Genomic DNA, 18,421 nt, shown 5'->3' on the forward strand with positions numbered 1-18,421 from the left:
TTTTGGACTGTATACCACTTACACAGAAAACTGTAGATAGTTTTCCAACTCAGATTGCAAAAAGACAGTAGAGTGTTGCTGTTAAGAACATGGGCTGTAGAGTCAGATATACATTTGAATCCTGACTTGCCATTTGCTAGCTTTTGTGAGTGTAACTGCAAAACTTAATTTCCTTATCTGTCAAATGGAATAATTAGTACATAATTTTTTGGTGATTATCATGAATAATAAGTTAATATAGGAATTTATAGAAGCTGTCAAACTTAGAATTTCTATATTATGATAATGAGATATTATATTTAGTAAGGAAGAATAATTTAAGGAAATATTTGCACATAGACCTCTTTTTGATTGCCTTTTAAAGAATATCTGTATATGATCGAATTAATAAGAATGAATAACAAAATGACAGATATTTTAAAATTATAGTTTACTACAGAGAAAATAGAATTTATGTTATTAGCATTTTACAATCATACCGTGTGATTACTTTTCCCAAATGCTTTCCTGGAAGCTGACATGAACCTGCTGTAGACACATTATTTACTTGAACTTAGATGTTCATGTTCCTAGTTCTGCGTTCCTTCACCAAATCTAGACTAAATAAGTCATTGCTCTGAAGACTTGAAGCAGAGTTTCCTTAACATGGGTAGAGAGAGTGTGTAGATCAATCTGGGAAGTAGGGCTCTTCAGTAAGGAAAGCAAGGGAAATGCTGATTTGTTCCTCCTCCACCTCAGTCTTTAATTTATCTAAGAAGTATTGTTGATGGTATTTTAAGTATTTCTCACAAATTTAAAGAGAACTTTTTTTGTTTAGCTTTTAATGTAAAGTGACAGAGAGACAGAACCTTGTACCCACTGGTTCACTCCCCAAATGGCTACATTTGTGACTGGTCCAGGCTGAAACCAGGAGCCTGGAACTCCATCCTGATATCCCAGATGGGTGATAGGGACCCAGCCACTTGGACCATCTGTTGCTTTCCCAGTGCATTAGCAGGGAGCTGGATCGGAAGCAGAGTGGGTGGACAGGACTCCAGTAGGTGCTCCAGTAGATGTTGGCATTGCAAGCGATGGCTTAACCTGTGGTGCAACACTGGTGTCAACATGTTTTTCCCAAAATTTTCACATCTCAGAATAACCCTGTTAAAAAGATATGATAGTTTTTATTATCCTATTTATATGTGGAAAACTGAGTAGGTGAGGACATATAACTTCTCTAAACTCATAGTGATCATATATAAGGTAATTTAGAAAACTCCGAATTTGATGCTGGGTTAGTGCTTTTTCTAAGCTACTACATCTTATCTGAATGTTATCGATTGATGACCTTTTAGAACTTGAGATGGTTAAGAACATGGGCTGAAGTCAGATGTATATATTTAAACATTTGAATCCTGGCTTACCATTTATTATTAAGCAATCCTTGAATGTTTCTTAATGTGCCCACAGTTGCAGTATAGAACAGGATTGTTTCATTTATGGTCTGTTAATTAAGGTTGAATCTGGAGGTCTGGAATGTAATAGCAGTATTTAAAAAAATTTAGTACCACTACAACAGCCTCAGGCAGCAGCATGGGGCATTAACTCAGTATGCTTCTATGTTAAATCACTTTATGTCACTTTGGTCTAGAAGGTAAACATTACTTGTGCTTCCAGGAATTAAGTTATTCAAGTGTGTCATATGTTTAAAACCAAGGAAAAAATAACTTAATTTGTATTCATTTAGCCAACTGTTTACATTACACACAAAAAAATCTTTTACTTTTTTACAATGTTTTGCAGCTCGTGGTCATCTAGTTATAGTTCACAGTCTTTAAAAATTATTTTTTTATGTTTCTAATAATTTGACATACATAGTTATGACTTAATATTTCATATTTTTTTAAAAACAGAAGCTAAAACTATGTCTTTGTGATATTTACTGTGCTCATTCATTTAGCGAAACACAAATTTAATTATGAGGTTAAATGTCATCTTTATTTTCTTTTATGTAAAATTATTGTAATTCTAAAGTCACTGATAAGGAAAACTTAAGGGCAAATGGTAAAAATAAGAATTTGAGAGTTTAAGTACTTTAATTTTAAAACTATGCATTATATGTTAAATTCTTTGGAAGAAAAAGATATCTGGCGGATTCCTATCATGATGTAGGTCCTCTTCATCTGTTAAATGATGTGACTAAAGGCATATGTTAAGAGAAGTCTAGTATTGGGGCCGGTGCCGTGGTTCACTTGGTTAATCCTCCGCCTGTGGCACCAGCACCCCATATGAGCGCTGGGTTCTAGTTCCAGTTGCTCCTCTTCCAGTCCATCTCTCTGCTGTGGCCTGGGAGTGCAGTGGAGGATGGCCCAACTGTTTGGGCCTCTGCACCCTTGTGGGAGACCAGGAAGAAGCACCTGGCTCCTGGCTTCGGATTGGTGCAGCGCTGGCCGTAGCAGCCATTTGGGGGGTGAACCAAAGGAAGGAAGACCTTTCTCTGTATCTCTTTCTATAACTCTACCTGTCAAATAAATTAAAAAAAAAGAGAGAGAGAGAAGTCTAGTATCACTTCTTTTTTCCTACCAGAACTATTTTGTGCCATTTAGTGATACTTCTAATCAGACATGCATAGAAATAGAACAAGTTCAAGCTAACATTTTATTGTATTCTTTATCAGAATGATTTAGTCTTTGGGCCCCTTTACCCACATGTGAGACTCTGAAGAAGCTCCTGGCCCCTGGCTTTGGATCAGCTCAGTTCCAGCCATTGTGGCATTTGGGGAGTAAACCAGTGGATGGAAAACCCCTCTCTCTCTCCCTCTCTCCCTCTCTCTGCCTTTCTGTAACTCTGCCTTTCAAATAAATCTATAATAAAGAAAACGAAAAGCCAGAGGAGGCATGCAAGGATTACTTTTCATGCAGCTTGATCTTATATTTATGAGGAACTCTTTATTTAAAGAAAAATTTTAAAGAAGTGAAAAGGAAAGAAAAGCATGTTTACTTTAAAATGTACTTTGACAATATGAACCTGAACCTTTTAGATCTACCATGTATTATTTTACTTCTACAGTTATTTTTATTGTTAGGCTACTTATGGCAATAATTGTTTGTTATTATTGCTATTTTTAAAATATTTATTTATTTGAAAGGCAGAGTTGAGAGAGAGAGAGAGAGAGAGAGAGAGGGAGAGAGATCTTCCAACTTCTGGTTCACTCCATAAATGGCTACAGTGGCCAGGGCTAGGTCAGACCAAAGCCAGGAGCCAGGAGTTTCTTCTGGGTCTCCCATGTAGGTGCAGGGACCTAGGCACTTGGGCCATCCTCTGCTGCTTTTCCCAGGCACGTTAGCAGGGAGCTGGATCAGAAGTGGAGCAGCCAGGACTTGAAACTGCATCCATATGGGATTGCCAGCATTGCTGGCGGCGGCTTTACTTATTACCCACAATGCTGGCCCTGGATATAATAATTTGAAAAGACATTTTAAAGAATGAACCATTTTACAAATGAAATAGTTATCACACTGTAACTTGTGACTGGATCTTGTTTACTGTATTAGTTACTGTGTTGACTTTCTACTTCTGAAAGTGTGGCAGCAATCTGGCACAAGTCAGGAGACAAAGTGGAGGAATGGAAGGTGAAAGGTAACCTGGTATGGGATCTGGACACCTGCATTCTGATAGCAGCTTTCACAGCCATTAGTGTTCATGTCATTTGACTCCTTGGCCTCTGATTTACTACTCTGGGTGCCCTGAAATCTTTTCAACACTGTTTCAGTATTTTGTTTTTGTCACTAAGGAAAAATTTGCCAGCTACTGCCTCTAACTTGTTGCAGGATGATCTTGGTCAAATCATTTTACTTTTATACCTTCATTTTCTTGGCTGAAAGATGGGTATTATAATAATACTATATATAATAATATTGTGAAAGTTAAATGGTACACACAAAATACATACTAAATACCAGCCTATATAAGCCAATGTTTGCTTTTATTATTGTTGTGACTATGATTATGATAATGTCTGTTAAATCTTCATAACATGTAGAAAATATTGCTGTATTTCCAGGAAAAATTTATCTTGGGAAACCTTGCATACTGTGAAGGCAGAACATTTCCTTAGCTATAGAACTAACTCTTCTTACCTTTTTTTTTTTTTTACAGGCAGAGTAGACAGTGAGAGAGAGAGACAGAGAGAAAGGTCTTCCTTTGCCGTTGGTTCACCCTCCAATGGCCGCCGCGGAGGCGCGCTGCGGCCGGCGCACCGCGCTGATCCGGTGGCAGGAGCCAGGAGCCAGGTGCTTTTCCTGGTCTCCCATGGGGTGCAGGGCCCAAGCACCTGGGCCATCCTCCACTGCACTCCCTGGCCACAGCAGGGAGCTGGCCTGGAAGAGGGGCAGCCGGGACAGAATCCGGCGCCCCAACCGGGACTAGAACCTGGTGTGCCGGCGCCGCTAGGCGGAGGATTAGCCTAGTGAGCCTCTTCTTACTTTAATATGATTTTATATTGTCCAGATAGAGAATTTAGTTGAGTATAAGATCTAAGAAGAATCTATTATAACTCCTTCATTCCTTTGTGTCTCCCACCACCTCTGCAGAGTATATTAAGGTAGTGGTTAGCGGCCGGCGCCGCGGCTCAATAGGCTAATCATCTGCCTGCATTGCCGGCACACTGGGTTCTAGTCCCGATCAGGGCACCTGATGCTGTCCCAGTTGCCCCTCTTCCAGGCCAGCTCTCTGCTGTGGCCTGGGAGGATGTCCCAAGTGCTTGGGCCCTGCACCCCATGGGAGACCAGGAGAAGCAGCTGGCTCCTGCCTTTGGATCAGTGTGGTGCGCCGGCCTCAGCGTGCCGGCCGCAGCGGCCATTGGAGGGTGAACCAACGGGAAAGGAAGACCTTTCTCTCTGTCTTTCTCTCTCACTGTTCACTCTGCCGTAAAAAAAAAAAAAAAAAAAAAAAAAGATAGTGGTTAGCAAAAGAATTATTGATGTTCTATCTTTATATGATTTTATTAATTTTGAATTTGACATGAATATGTAGTCATTGATAATATTGTATAGCAAATTATATATTGTCTTCTAGGAAGTTCAAAACATTTTATAGATAAAACTAAACATATAAAACAACATTTAGGCTGGCGCCGCGGCTCATTTGGCTAATTCTCTGCCTGCAGCGCCAGCACCCCGGGTTCTAGACCCAGTCCGGGCACCAGATTCTGTCCCAGTTGGCGCTCTTCCAGTCCAGCTCTCTGCTGTGGCCCGGGAAAGCAGTGGAGGATGGCCCAGGTCCTTGGGCCCTGCACCCACATGGGAGACCAGGAAGAAGCACCTGGCTCCTGGCTTTGGAGCAGTGTGGTGCAGTGTGCTGGCCGTAGTGGCCATTTTGGGGGTGAACCAACGGAAGGAAGACCTTTCTCTCTGTCTCTCTCTCTCACTGGCTAACTCTTCCTGTTAAAAAAAACAAAAAAACAAAAAAACAACATTTAGATGCTACTTTAATGAGATTTATTTTACTGAGGAGAAACATGGAAGTTGGAGGAGTTGAGTATATTTGTCATGTATGAGGGATTTGGAAATTGGTGATAAAATGTTTTTAATTCTCTAATTCTTTTTCTTAGACTATGGATATTACAAAATTTCTTAATATAATTTGCTCAGAAGTTATTTGTATGTGATTGAGATTCTCTGCTTGTAGGCCAGAAACAAACAAGGAAAGAAGGAACTGTTGTTTGGCAGTGAAGACTGATTATAGAGTGAGTGAAGCCATTGTAAGTCCTTGCAGTTACAATTGCAAATGTAAGCCTGCATCAATAGGAAGGTGCAATTCAGAGAAGGTGTCATCTGGGTACAAGTTGTCTTTTAAAAGCAGAACACTCAAGGATATTCAAAATGGTAGATTGTTCAGTCATTTACTACTTCTGTCCTTCCCCTATTTCTTCCATATCCTAATGAAGTGATAGTAATCATGTCAAAGGAAAAAGTGTATAAAAATGTTGGAAGAGACTAGAGATTTTGATGAATATCTAGAAGTTGATATCCTGATAACTAAAAATTCAGGCAAGAATAAGACACATTTATAGTTGAATGCTACTGTAGAGTTTAGAACCATCTCCAGTAGAACTCTGAAGACACTTGCAGTGGGATCTTGCTAAAGAGCAGGAGTCAGCACGAGTCACTAATTCACGGAATGTGTCTGGAAGCGTGGAGTCATTCCCCCTAGGAATGGGTGGGGAGGAGTTGGGTGGTGCAGGGTAACTTAATCCAAGAATAAAATTTATTAAGGGTTTTAAATATTTGGGAGGTCTCTCTGGCATGATTGTCTGCTTGCTGCTCATTCCATTAAAATGAAGTCTTCTAGTAAGTATTCCTTGTTCATCTATACAACTCAGAATAGGTCTCCATTCAGAGGAAAGTAAACCACCTGAGCACTGCAGTAAACATTACTGGGGTCTTTGTGTATGTGTGTATGTGTGTGCATGCATGTGTGTGTGTATCTCTCTAATTTTTCATTCATAAATATGAATGTATAATAGACATTACCAGGTATTATTCCTTTTAAGAAAATGAGAAAATGAGAAGCATAAATATATCTTTAATCCCCCCACAAAGAAATCTTTTATTTAAGGAATACAGACTTCATGCATTGCTTAAGCAGAACTTTAGGGATATAGTGATTCTTCCTACTATACCCACCCTCCCACCCTCTCTCCCACCCCTCCTCCTCCTCCCTCTCCTGTTCCCAATACCATTCTCCACTAAGATCCATTTTCATTTAACTTTATACACAGAAGACCAACTCTATACTAAGTAGAGAGTTCAACATTTTGCACTGTAAAAAAATCCAAAAACCAAACCAAAACAAAACAAATGGATACAAGGGCTGTTCAGAGTCATTGCATCTTGAAGTTGATTTCACTTTTTTTTTTTTAGAAACTTAATTGACTTTAATGAAGCACCCAAGAATGATACATCTTTTGTGAGCACTTAGACTTAGTTATAATACAACCCTTTGAGGACAGAGGTCCTGCAAGGGAAGTTAGTGCACAGTGGCTAATGTTAATTTAACAATTAACACTATTATGTATGATGTCAGTGATCACCCGAGGCTCTTGACATGAGCTGCCTAGGCCATGGAAGCCTTTTGAATCCACAGACTCTGTCAGTATTTAGACAAGGCCATAAGCAAAGTGGAAGTTCTCTCTTCAGAAAAAAGTACCTCTTTCTTTGATGACTACTTCTTTCCACTAGGGTCTTACCCAACGAGATCATTCATGTAGGACATTTTTTTGCCTCTGTGTTTTGGCTTTCCGTACCTGAAATGAATAGCATAAATATTAAGTTCATGTTGAATAAACACTTGGTCTTGCTGAAAATAGGTAATCCAGGTATAGAAGCAAATTTGTAAGAAAAAAGTTAGATCTCCTCAGAGAATTTTGAGAAGAGGTAGCAATTTTAAAACTATAGAATACTTTAGAGGGGAAAAAAAAAAAGCAGCTAGAGAACCAGTAGGTGTTCTTGGAAATAAAAATTATGGTTGATTAAAAAACCATAAAAACAAAGGGTTGAAAGGTAAAGTAGAGATTATTGCCCTGAAAATGGAACACAAAGCTAAAGATAGAAAATACTGAAAGATGTTATCAAGTGTGGTGGGCTGTGCCTAATTGGAAGTTCTAAAAAGAGAAGATGTGAGGAACAATTCAATATTTAATAGGAAACAATTTTCCTTAGCCAGAGAAAGTTGTTAATTTGAATACTGAAAAACTTTTAGTGTTGAGCAAAACTCTTTGAATACTGAGTGAAAAAAGAACTCATCTGTTGTATTCATGTGTGGTTTTAGAATCACAAGGATGTAAAAAAGTTTCTAGAAGTTTCTGGAGTGTGTGTGTGTAGGGGGAACAGGTGTCTCACTATGGAGATAGACTCAAGTTTGGATCAGTAATCCTGAAAACCAGGGGATAGTGGTGAAAAGTGCCTTTACAATTCCAAAGGAAAATGATTTTGAACCTAGAATTTTATATCCAACCAGACTTTGAGTCTGAATTAGTGAAGGCAAAATAAAGACATTTTCAGACCTTTCAGAACTTAAAGTTATCTCTCCCCTAGTTTCTTCAAGAAAAGTTATTTGAGAAGGTACTCCAACAAAATGAAAAAGAATCCAAGAACCCAAGAATACAATCAAATAATATTTCAAGATAACAGCTGTTCAGTGGATCTTGAAAGGAGTTGGTGCAAGTTAAAATAGAAATCCAAAGCTCCAAGAAGACTGTATATTTCATTTGAGAACACATGATTAAAGAAGTACAAAATGCAGAGTGATAATGATAGAAACATGTTTTCTTTCAACAATGAAAAATGAGAAAACCAATTAGAATCCCTCCAAAACAAAAAGCTATACATAAACTAAAAAACAGTATCACATGATTTTGAACAGTTGGTAAATTGACCTTAACATTTGAAATATACTCTCTAGAGCAGTGGCTTTAATTATTATCATTACAATGGTATTTGATTATATGAGTCCTTTCACACTTACTGATTCTGAACTTTATAGTACTTTAAACTTTAAATATTTATTAGATTTTAGTGTTGAACTAATTGGTAAGTAAAATTTGGGATTCTTAATTATAGGAGAGCAGGCTAAATATTAACTATTTCTATAAAAATGAGTAAGTCTGATAAAAGCTAGGAAATAGAAGAGGGAAAGCAAACAAGTGAAACAAAGCTTAATAAGGTATAATAGTATTTTTACATACATGGCCACCAATACGTGATTGAAGGGTGGGAGCATAGACGGGAGGGAGTGTAGAGTGGGGCCTATAACTATGTTCCTAAATCTGTATATATGAAATTTCTATACCTTAAATACAATTTTTAAAAAGTAGAGGTTGAAATATGTTATTTGGAGATGAAAATCCAGAAGAATGAAAAATGATATGAATACCAAGAATTGGAAAGATTGAGAGTTGGGAGGTAGTATAAGGGTAATAAATACATTTTTAAGTTGATAAGAAATAAATGCATAAGCAAATTACACTGATTTGTGGTGATAATCTAGCTGAAGAACTAAATATTAATACTTAAAAAAGATTTTGGGGGCCAGTGCTGTGGTGTAATAGGTTAAGCCTGTACCTGCGGCACTGGCATCCCATATGGGTGCCTGTTTGTGTCCCAGCTGTTCCTCTTCTGATCCCGCTCTCTGATTATGGCCTGGGAAAGCAGTGGAAGATGGCCCCAAGTGCTTGGGCCCCTGAACCTCTGTGGGAGACCTGGAAGAGGCTTCTGGCTCCTGGATTTGGACTGGCTCAGCTCTGGCCATTGTGACCATTTAGGGAGTGAACCAGTGAATGGAAGACCTTTCTCTCTGTCTCTTCCTCTCCCTCCCTCCCTCTCCCTCTCTCTCTCTCTCTCTCTCTCTCTCTCTCTCTCATTCTACCACTCAAAGAAATAAATAAAATCTTAAAAAGAAGGTTTTGATGGATAAACAAGGGAATAGAAATAGTTACTTTTATTTCTGTCTCATTATTTTTAACTAGGGTTGGGTATGGGGTAAGGGTTCTTATCCAGGTGATTGATACTAGGATATATAGACTAGCCCAAAGTGTTACAAGACAAATCTTCACTGGTTTTTACTCAAACATCTTTTTTTTTTATCTTAACACTGTCATGCCAATTTTTTTTTTTTCAGTCTCTAGATAATGCCCCATGTTGCAGATATTTGACAGTTCCATGCAGATTGAATACAGCCATGACAAAAGGAAATTGCAGGTCATGTAAAAGATGTTATATTCCTGGCTGGCGCTGCGGCTCACTAGACTAATCCTCCGCCTTGCGGCGCCGGCACACCGGGTTCTCGTCCCGGTCAGGGTGCCGGATTCTGTCCTGGTTGCCCCTCTTCCAGGCCAGCTCTCTGCTGTGGCCAGGGAGTGCAGTGGAGGATAGCCCAAGTCCTTGGGTCCTGCACCCCATGGGAGACCAGCAGAAGTACCTGGCTCCTGCCATCGGATCAGTACAGTGCGCTGGCCGCAGCGCGCTGGCCGCGGCGACCATTGGAGGGTGAACCAACGGGAAAGGAAGACCTTTCTGTCTCTCTGTCTCTCTCTCTCACTGTCCACTCTGCCTGTCAAAAAAAAAAAGATGTTATATTCCACAAATCTCATAAAAGTTAATATTTATGAACAAATGGACTCTCTGACCAAAGTGGAACTGAAATTCAACAGCTTCAATAAACTTTTTATTTTTTTAAGATTTATTTACTTATACTTATTTGAAAGAGTTACATAGAGAGAAGGAGGGACAGAGAGGGAGGGAAACAGAGAGGAAGAGAACTTCCCTTCCTTGGTTCACTCCCCAAATGGTCAAAATAACCAGGGCTGGGCCAGGCTGATGTAGGAACCAGGAGCTGCTGCTGCTTCTCCCACTTGGGTGCAGGGGCCCAGGGACTTGGGCCATCTTCTGCTGCTTTCCTAGGTGCATTAGCAGGGAACTGGATTGGAAGTGGAGTACCTGGGACTTGAACCTACACCCATATGGAATGATGGCGATTTAGGTGGTGGATTAACCTGCTGTGCCACAGTGCTGGCCCCAATATTTTACAAATTTAGTTTTATCTTTCAAGTCATGGTCCCAGTTAAACTCTTCGTACTATTAGCTCTGAAATTTTTGTTCTTTTTGTAAAGTCGACAAAAATTTACTTTGTGGGGCCTTTTGATTTTAATTATTCTTAGATTATGTGGTTCTTCTAAACTCCTTTTAATAATTTAGTTTAAATAGAGAAAAGTACCCCTCTGAATATGGTATTGGAAGGTGAGCCTAAGGAAATCCAGTCACTATATTAGACATAATCCAGAGCTGAGATTGCTTCTGAATTATTTTCTTCAAGTGTCGGTATATAGTTTATACTGAGAAGATGAAATGAAGTCTGTTTTTTTTTTTTTTTGTTTTTTTTGGTTTTTTTTTTTTTTACAGGCAGAGTTAGCCAGTGAGAGAGAGACAGACAGAGAGAAAGGTCTTCCTTCCGTTGGTTCACCCCCCAAATGGCCGCTACGGCTGGTGCGCTGCTCTGATCCAAAGCCAGGAGCCAGGTGCTTCCTCCTGGTCTCCCATGCGGGTGCAGGGGCCCAAGCACTTGGGCCATCCTCCACTGCTTTCCCGGGCCACAGCAGAGAGCTGGACTGGAAGAGGAGCAACCAGGACAGAATCCGGTACCCCAACTGGGACTAGAACCCGGGGTGCCGGTGCCACAGGCGGAGGATTAGCCTAGTGAGCCGCAGCACTGGCCCAATGAAGTCTGTTTTATTGGTGGTAATATGGGTCCACTTAACTCACTGAGTTGTCTGTGTTAGAAGAATGGACTACAGTATAACACTTCAGCTGTTGTATGTGTTACAAACCTATTGAACACAAGATGAGCAAAACAACACAATATTGACACTGACAGAGAACTGAAGGCATAGTTGTACAGAGCGTGAAATAATTGCACACTTCAGCCAACTAAAGATACAGTACTTGCTATCTTTAAAACCAATGCTTTGGCACACAACCTAGTTATGCAATAGCTGGGAAAATAGATGTCTAGAACAGACTAATGACCATATTCCAGTATATTCATGCATACTCTTATTTATCATCTTTGAACCTTAATGAAAGTAATATTTATGAAAAATTTTAGAGGAATGTTATGTAATAGAAATCCTAGTGATTAATTTGTTAAAGATTGGGATTGATTATGCACTTTACAATTTGATTTATGATGTAGGTTAAATATACATTAAAAGATTTATTTAAGAAATTTATATAAGCCAAGCATCTCTATGCTACCCATTTTTTTTATTTGTTAAAAGACTTTTATCATAATGTTCAAGGCTTTAAAATATTGTTAGAACCTCCTTAATATTCAGCCTAAACCCTAGATCATTTTGATTTATAAGTATTTTATTTCTATATTGGAAATGACTTAGTGACTTTATTTTCTTAAAGATCTATATCTTCAAATTTAAGTACAACATTTTTTTAAAGTAAAATAAAATGAGTCTATTTGCTTTAAGAGCTATGGTTTATCCCTACCCCACCTTATACCAGTTTCTAATTAATAAATACTTTAGTAGCCACCTTCACTTTTATACTTCTACAGCCGAACTGTATTTACCTTGAACTTACTGCCTTTGAGGTCTATAAATTGTGTAATTAATGCCTGGACTTCTATATTAACTTTTGACAACTAGTTGATGTTAGATGGCTAAATAAAGAAATGTTCATTCTTGACTAGAATATTTCTGATTCAGCTTTTCTGGAAATACTGCTTATAGAGTTTACTTATATTTTCAAAATTTTTCCTTTAAGTGAAAGATTTTGTACATATAGAATTTGAAGCTTAATGCCACAAATGAAACTGGTAAAGATTAGAACCTATAATATTTAAATTCTTTATTGGGGTGATAAGTTTATCTCAATCCAAGAAGATGCAAGGAGATGTTAGAAGAGTCTTAGAAATTCATTAAACATTAAAATGCTTTATATAGAGCTTGAATATTTAACATACCAGCCAAATAAATGAAAATATCACTCTCTTTTTTGAGGAATATAGATTAAAATAATTTTATTTACTTTAGCAAATCTAAGGTTTAGGAAATATAACTGAAAGTTACTTTTTAATTGTTATTCTTGAATAATATTAATTAAGATTCATTCCGTTATGTTACAGTTTTCTCCCCCATGTGGCCAATGATAATGGATATTTTGAAGTAACAGGGTACTTTTAAAAGTTTATATAAAATTAGGCCGGCGCCGCGGCTCACTAGGCTAATCCTCCGCCTTGCGGCGCCGGCACACCGGGTTCTAGTCCCGGTCGGGGCGCCGGATTCTGTCCCGGTTGCCCCTCTTCCAGGCCAGCTCTCTGCTGTGGCCAGGGAGTGCAGTGGAGGATGGCCCAAGTGCTTGGGCCCTGCACCCCATGGGAGACCAGGAGAAGTACCTGGCTCCTGCCACTGGATCAGCGCGGTGCGCCGGCTGCAGCGCGCTGGCCGCGGCGGCCATTGGAGGGTGATCCAACAGCAAAGGAAGACCTTTCTCTCTGTCTCTCTCTCTCACTGTCCACTCTGCCTGTCAAAAAAAAAAAAAAAGTTTATATAAAATTGAATTAAATTAAAAGGTGTTCATTTTGATGGAAACGTCTTGAAATCCATGCATAATTTTTCTTGTATTCATTTTTATGAACTTTTTGAAGTCTTCTCATATGCATGGATTTCAAAATTTCTTATACCAAAATAAATTTACTTTTTAATTCCATTTTCACATGAACTTTTTGAAGTGCCTTCGTAACTGAGAATAGTGTTGATGTGTTCTTATGTGCCTATGTTGCCATAGTTTGAAATGTATAATTACAGTTTCTAGATATGGAATTGACAGAATTCATCTAGATAACTGTTAGCTTATATATATTGTTTTACCATGGAAAACAGTGATATTGAAAGTCTGCTTTACTGGCATATGGCTTCAATTTGCATTTTAATCAGAATATGGAAGTCATTACTCTGACATCTGAAACTGAGGTAGCAATAAAAAATTATCACTAACAGGATAGCAGACACAATTTATTTTGTGTTTATTACTGGGTGGCCCTCTTGAAACTTTTCAGAACTTAATTGATTCCAGATATTAGAAAGTTGCAATTAAATTATGACATTTATTTTGGATGCATTTAAGTTGAACTTTTTTAGTAGGATTGGTATAAATCAATGATTAATATCTATTAAGATTATGACTTTTATGTACAAACACACACATATAGTTATTGTATTTATGTGAATCTATAGATAAAGGACTAAAATAATTCATTTGTGTTAAAGTGCTAAATGACTTAATAATTTTAGTTAATATATGAATTGAGTAATGTTGATGAAAAAGAGGATTTCATGTTTTATTCTCAATTTTTTTGGCTTATGGTGGGGTTATATTGCTTATACAGTAAAATAATTTATAACATAAAATTTTATTGATTTCTAAATTTTATTTAAGCTACAGTATATTAATCTTAATGATTTAAAGCACTTCAATAATTATTAAAGAAAATTAACTTCTAAGAGTGAAACATACTTAAATGTACAGTGTTCTGTGATTAGAAACTTTGTTGTCTTTTTAAAAAAGATTTATTTTATTTATTTGAAAGGCAGAGCTATGTGATTAGAAACTTTGTTGTCTTTTTAAAAAAGATTTGTTTTATTTATTTGAAAGGCAGAGCTACAGAGAGAGAGAGAGAGGGACAGAGAGAGAGATCTTTCATCTGCTGATTCACTCCCCAGATGGCCTCAATAGCAGGGCTGGGCCAGACATAAGCCAGGAGCCAGGAGCTTCTTCTGGGTTTCCCATGTGGATACAGGGGCCTAAGCATTTGGGCCATCCTCCACTGATTTTCCCAGGCCATCAGCAGAGAGCTAGATTTGAACTGGAGCAGTTGGGACCTGAACTGGTGCCCGTATGAGATGCTGGCATCACATGTGGCAGTTTTGCCTGCTACACCACAGCCCCACAACCAAACTTTGTTGTCTTGAATTAAATTTTTCTGATAATTCATTCAGTCAGCTAATTTTGACTTCTCACATGTTCCATATGTTGATTTAAGTTTTTTTAAAATGATTATTTTATTTGAAAGGCAGAGTTACAGAGCTAGAGAGAGGGAGGAAGGCAGAGGGAGTGAGGGAAGGAAGGAGGAAGAGAGAGAGAGAGTGAGAGAGAGAGAGAGAGAGAATGAATGAATCGGTCTTCCATTTGCTGGTTCACTGCCCAAATGGCTACAATGGTCTGGGTGGGCCAGGTTTAAGCCAGGAGCCTGAAACTCCATCTGGGTCTCCTACATGGGTGGCAAGGGTCCAGGTAGTTAGACCATCTTCTGCTGCTTTCTCAGGGACATTGGCAGGGAGTTGGATCAGAAATGGAGCGACCAGGGCATGAACTTGGCACCCAAAGGTGATGATGGTATTGCAGGCATTGGCTTAACATGCTACAACATAACATCAGTTCCCTGTTTTAAATTTTATTGAAACAATGAAAATTGAAAAACTCATGGTTTAATAAGGTGATATGAGTAATCCATACATTTCTATATGATATGGTACAAATTATTTTAGCAATGTTTGTGAAGGACAGAACAGCTGCTGGGCAATGTAAGGAAAAGTTTTCTGAGGAAGCTGCATTTGATACATGAGTACGAATTTTCCATGTAGGTAAGTGAGACAAAGGAAATTCTCAATAGAGGAGCTTCATGTGCAAAAGCAGATTTGGCCTAGGATATTTCTTTATTTGTTAATTTCTTTATTCTTTATTCAAATAATATTTATATGCACCCATGTGCCAGCTGGATAGTGTGGATATTATAGACATGCTCTTGTAATAAAATTCAATTTTTGATGGATGAACAAATAATTAAAATGATAATAGAGCTTGCAAAATTTAAAGCATGATGTGTTATAGGTGAATGTTAAATATAGTAGAAACTTCTGGAATATTGAAGAGTGGTATGAGAGTCTAGTTGTGAAAGGCATTATATGCTGAGCACTGGAGTTTAAATATTCTATTAATAAATTAGCTACAGAAGTTCCACAGTTTGACTCAAATTTCTAATTCAGGACAGTGACTGTGAAAGTACTCCTAAGGTGTAGTTTGATAATATGCCCGATTAGGAGTTTCTTAAAATGTTTAGTCAATGAAAACTTTTAATTGATTAGAATTGGTAGTAGACAGGAAAGAGAAGACTAGAGTTTGTTAATCCACATCTGAATTTTTTGTTTTTTCATTTCCATTATTTGCTATTTTTAGTTCTCTACTAGAAGTTTTCTGCCTAAGTTATCTATGATAAAGCAAATCAATGGTTTTTACATCCTTTAACCATATCTAACTTCTCTGTCATGGTGACTCATGTCATATTTCACAAATACATTTTTTTTAAGAAATTAACTAATTTGGCCAGCACCGTGGCTCACTTGGCTAATCCTCTGCCTGCGGCGCCGGCACCCCAAGTTCTAGACCTGGTTGGGGCGCTGGATTCTGTCCTGGTTGCTCCTCTTCCAGTCCAGCTCTCTGCTGTGGCCTGGGAAGGCAGTGGAGGATGGCCCAAGTGCTTGGGCCCCTGCACCCGCATGAGAGACCAGGGAGAAGCACCTGGCTCCTGGCTTCGGAGCGGTGCGGTGCAGTGTGCTGGCTGTAGTAGCCATTTTGGGGGTGAATAACGGAAGGAACACCTTTCTCTCTGTCTCTCTCTCTCTCACTGTCTAACTTTGCCTGTCAAAAAAAATTAACTAATTTGAAAGGCAGAGTGACATAGAAAAATAATCTGCCTGCTAGTTCACTCCCCAAATGGCTGCAATAGCTGGGATTGGGCAAGGCCACAGGTAGGAGACAGGAACCCCATCTGGGTCTCCCACGCAACTGGCAGTGACATGCGCCATCATCTGTTGCTTCCAAGGTACAGTAGCAGAAAAAGGGTTGGAATTGGAGGCAGGACTGCATTCCAGGCACACTTAATGAAATGTGGACATTCTAAACAGCTGCTTAACCCACTGTGTAGCAATGCCTGTCCCAGTTGGACTATTTAACTAGCAACTGATTTATTTTAAAACTTGAAAACATTTCCCATAATAAGAATACCTGTATTTTTTGTTTGTTCATTTAGTTTTTAAAATCTACCCATCTACTACTTGGTCATATCTCTTTGGTACTCTGTATATCTATTTGAGAACTATCTCAGGGACAGGTTTTCTCTAGACATTAGTACTTAAACTCAGGAAATTTTCTTGACTTTTTCATTTGGCCTCTGTGGCAACTATTTGACTTTGCTAGTGTAGAAATAAAATAGTCATAGATAACATATAAATAAAGGAGCATAGATATGTTCTAATGAAACTTTATGGACATGGAAGTTTCATATACATTTTCATATGTCAAGAAATAAATGACCTAAATGCTTCAATTAAAAGATACAAACTGGCTGAATGGATTAAAAACACAAGACTCTTCTATTTGCTGCCTTCAAGAAATATACCTCACCAACAAAGATACTGAAAGTAAAAGGATGGAAAAAGATATTCCATGCCAATGGGAAGTAAAAACAAGCAGATGTAGCCATCCTAATATCAGACAAAGTAGACCTTAACATGAAAACTGTTAAAAGAGACAAAGAAGGACATTATGTAGTGATTAAGGAATCAATTCACCAGGAAAATGTGACTATAATAAATGTATATGCACCCAATGCCAGGGTACTTAGCTATTTAAAACAAATGTTAATGGATCTAAAGAGAGACATAGACTCCCATACAATAGTAATGAAGGATTTCAACACCCCACTGTCATCAGTGGACAGATCAACCAGACAGAATATAAGCAAAGAAACAACAGAGCTTATCTACACTATGAACCATTTGAACCTAACTGATATGTACAGAACCTTTCATCCCACAGTTGAAGAATATACATTCTTTTCATCAGTGCATGGAATTTTCTCTAGGAGACACCAAGCAAATTTTTTAAGAAAAATTTTCTTTGGGCTAGACCAGCAAATTAAAAAAATTAAAAAAAATTGAAATCTTACCATGTATCTTTTCTGACCACAATGGAATGAAGCTGGAAATTAAAAACTTAAGAATCTCTAGAAGGTATGCAAACACATAGATACTGAACAACATGCTCCTGAATGTGCAGTGTTCATAGAAGAAATAAAAAAAAAAAATAAAAAAATTCCTGGAAGTGAATGAAGATGATTATATAACATATCAAAACTGTTAAGAGGGATCTTTATAGCATTTAGTGCCTACATCAAGAAATCAAATAGGCATCAAATAAATGAGCTATTAATGGGCCGGCGCTGTGGCTCAATAGGCTAATCCTCCACCTGCGGCACCGGCACATGGGTTCTAGTCCCTGTTGGGGTGCCGGATTCTGTCCCGGTTGCCTCTCTTCCAGGCCAGCTCTCTGCTGTGGCCTGGGAGTGCAGTGGAGGATGGCCCAAGTGCTTGGGCCCTGCACCTGCATGGGAGACCAGGAGAAGCAGCTGGCTCCTGGCTTCGGATCAGCACGGTGCGCCAGCCACGGTGGCCATTGTGGAGTGAACCAATGGAAAAGGAAGACCTTTCTCTCTGTCTCTCTCTCACTGTCCACTCTACCTGTCAAAAAAAAAAAAAAAAAAAAAAAAAGAGCTGTTAATGCATCTCAAGGACCCAGGGGGGAAAAGTACCCAAACCTCAAATTAGTAGGAGGAAAGAAATAATTAAAATTAGAGAAAAAATAAAATTGAAACAAAAAAAAATCAGTGAAATGAAGAACTGATTTTTTGAAAAAATAAACAAAACCGATACACCCTTAGAACAACTAACAGAGAATAGGGAGAGAGATTGACAGAGAGAGAGAACCCAAATCAATAAAATCAGAGTGAAAAAGGAGATGTAACAACAGATACCACA

General features: G+C 38.3%; 1 protein-coding gene across 10 annotated transcripts in view; it reads left to right on the forward strand.

Annotated features, from left to right (window-relative positions):
- The window catches only part of TMEM135 (transmembrane protein 135), a 290,564-nt gene that overhangs the window by 65,687 nt on the left and 206,456 nt on the right, over positions 1 to 18,421 (forward strand). Inside the window, exon 2 of one of the 10 annotated variants that reach the window (XM_089332362.1) lies at positions 5,668 to 5,740. The exons of 8 other annotated variants lie outside the window; for them this stretch is intronic. The gene's annotated coding sequence lies outside the window, so the exon portion shown is untranslated. The remainder of the gene's footprint in view (positions 1 to 5,667; positions 5,741 to 18,421) is intronic. One more of the 10 variants, XM_089332363.1, reaches the window with a different exon arrangement.

Source organism: Oryctolagus cuniculus, chromosome 1 (assembly GCF_051225735.1).
Source record: "Oryctolagus cuniculus isolate XC-2025 breed Fujian yellow rabbit chromosome 1, ASM5122573v1, whole genome shotgun sequence".
In the NCBI taxonomy this organism is placed as follows: domain Eukaryota; kingdom Metazoa; phylum Chordata; class Mammalia; order Lagomorpha; family Leporidae; genus Oryctolagus; species Oryctolagus cuniculus.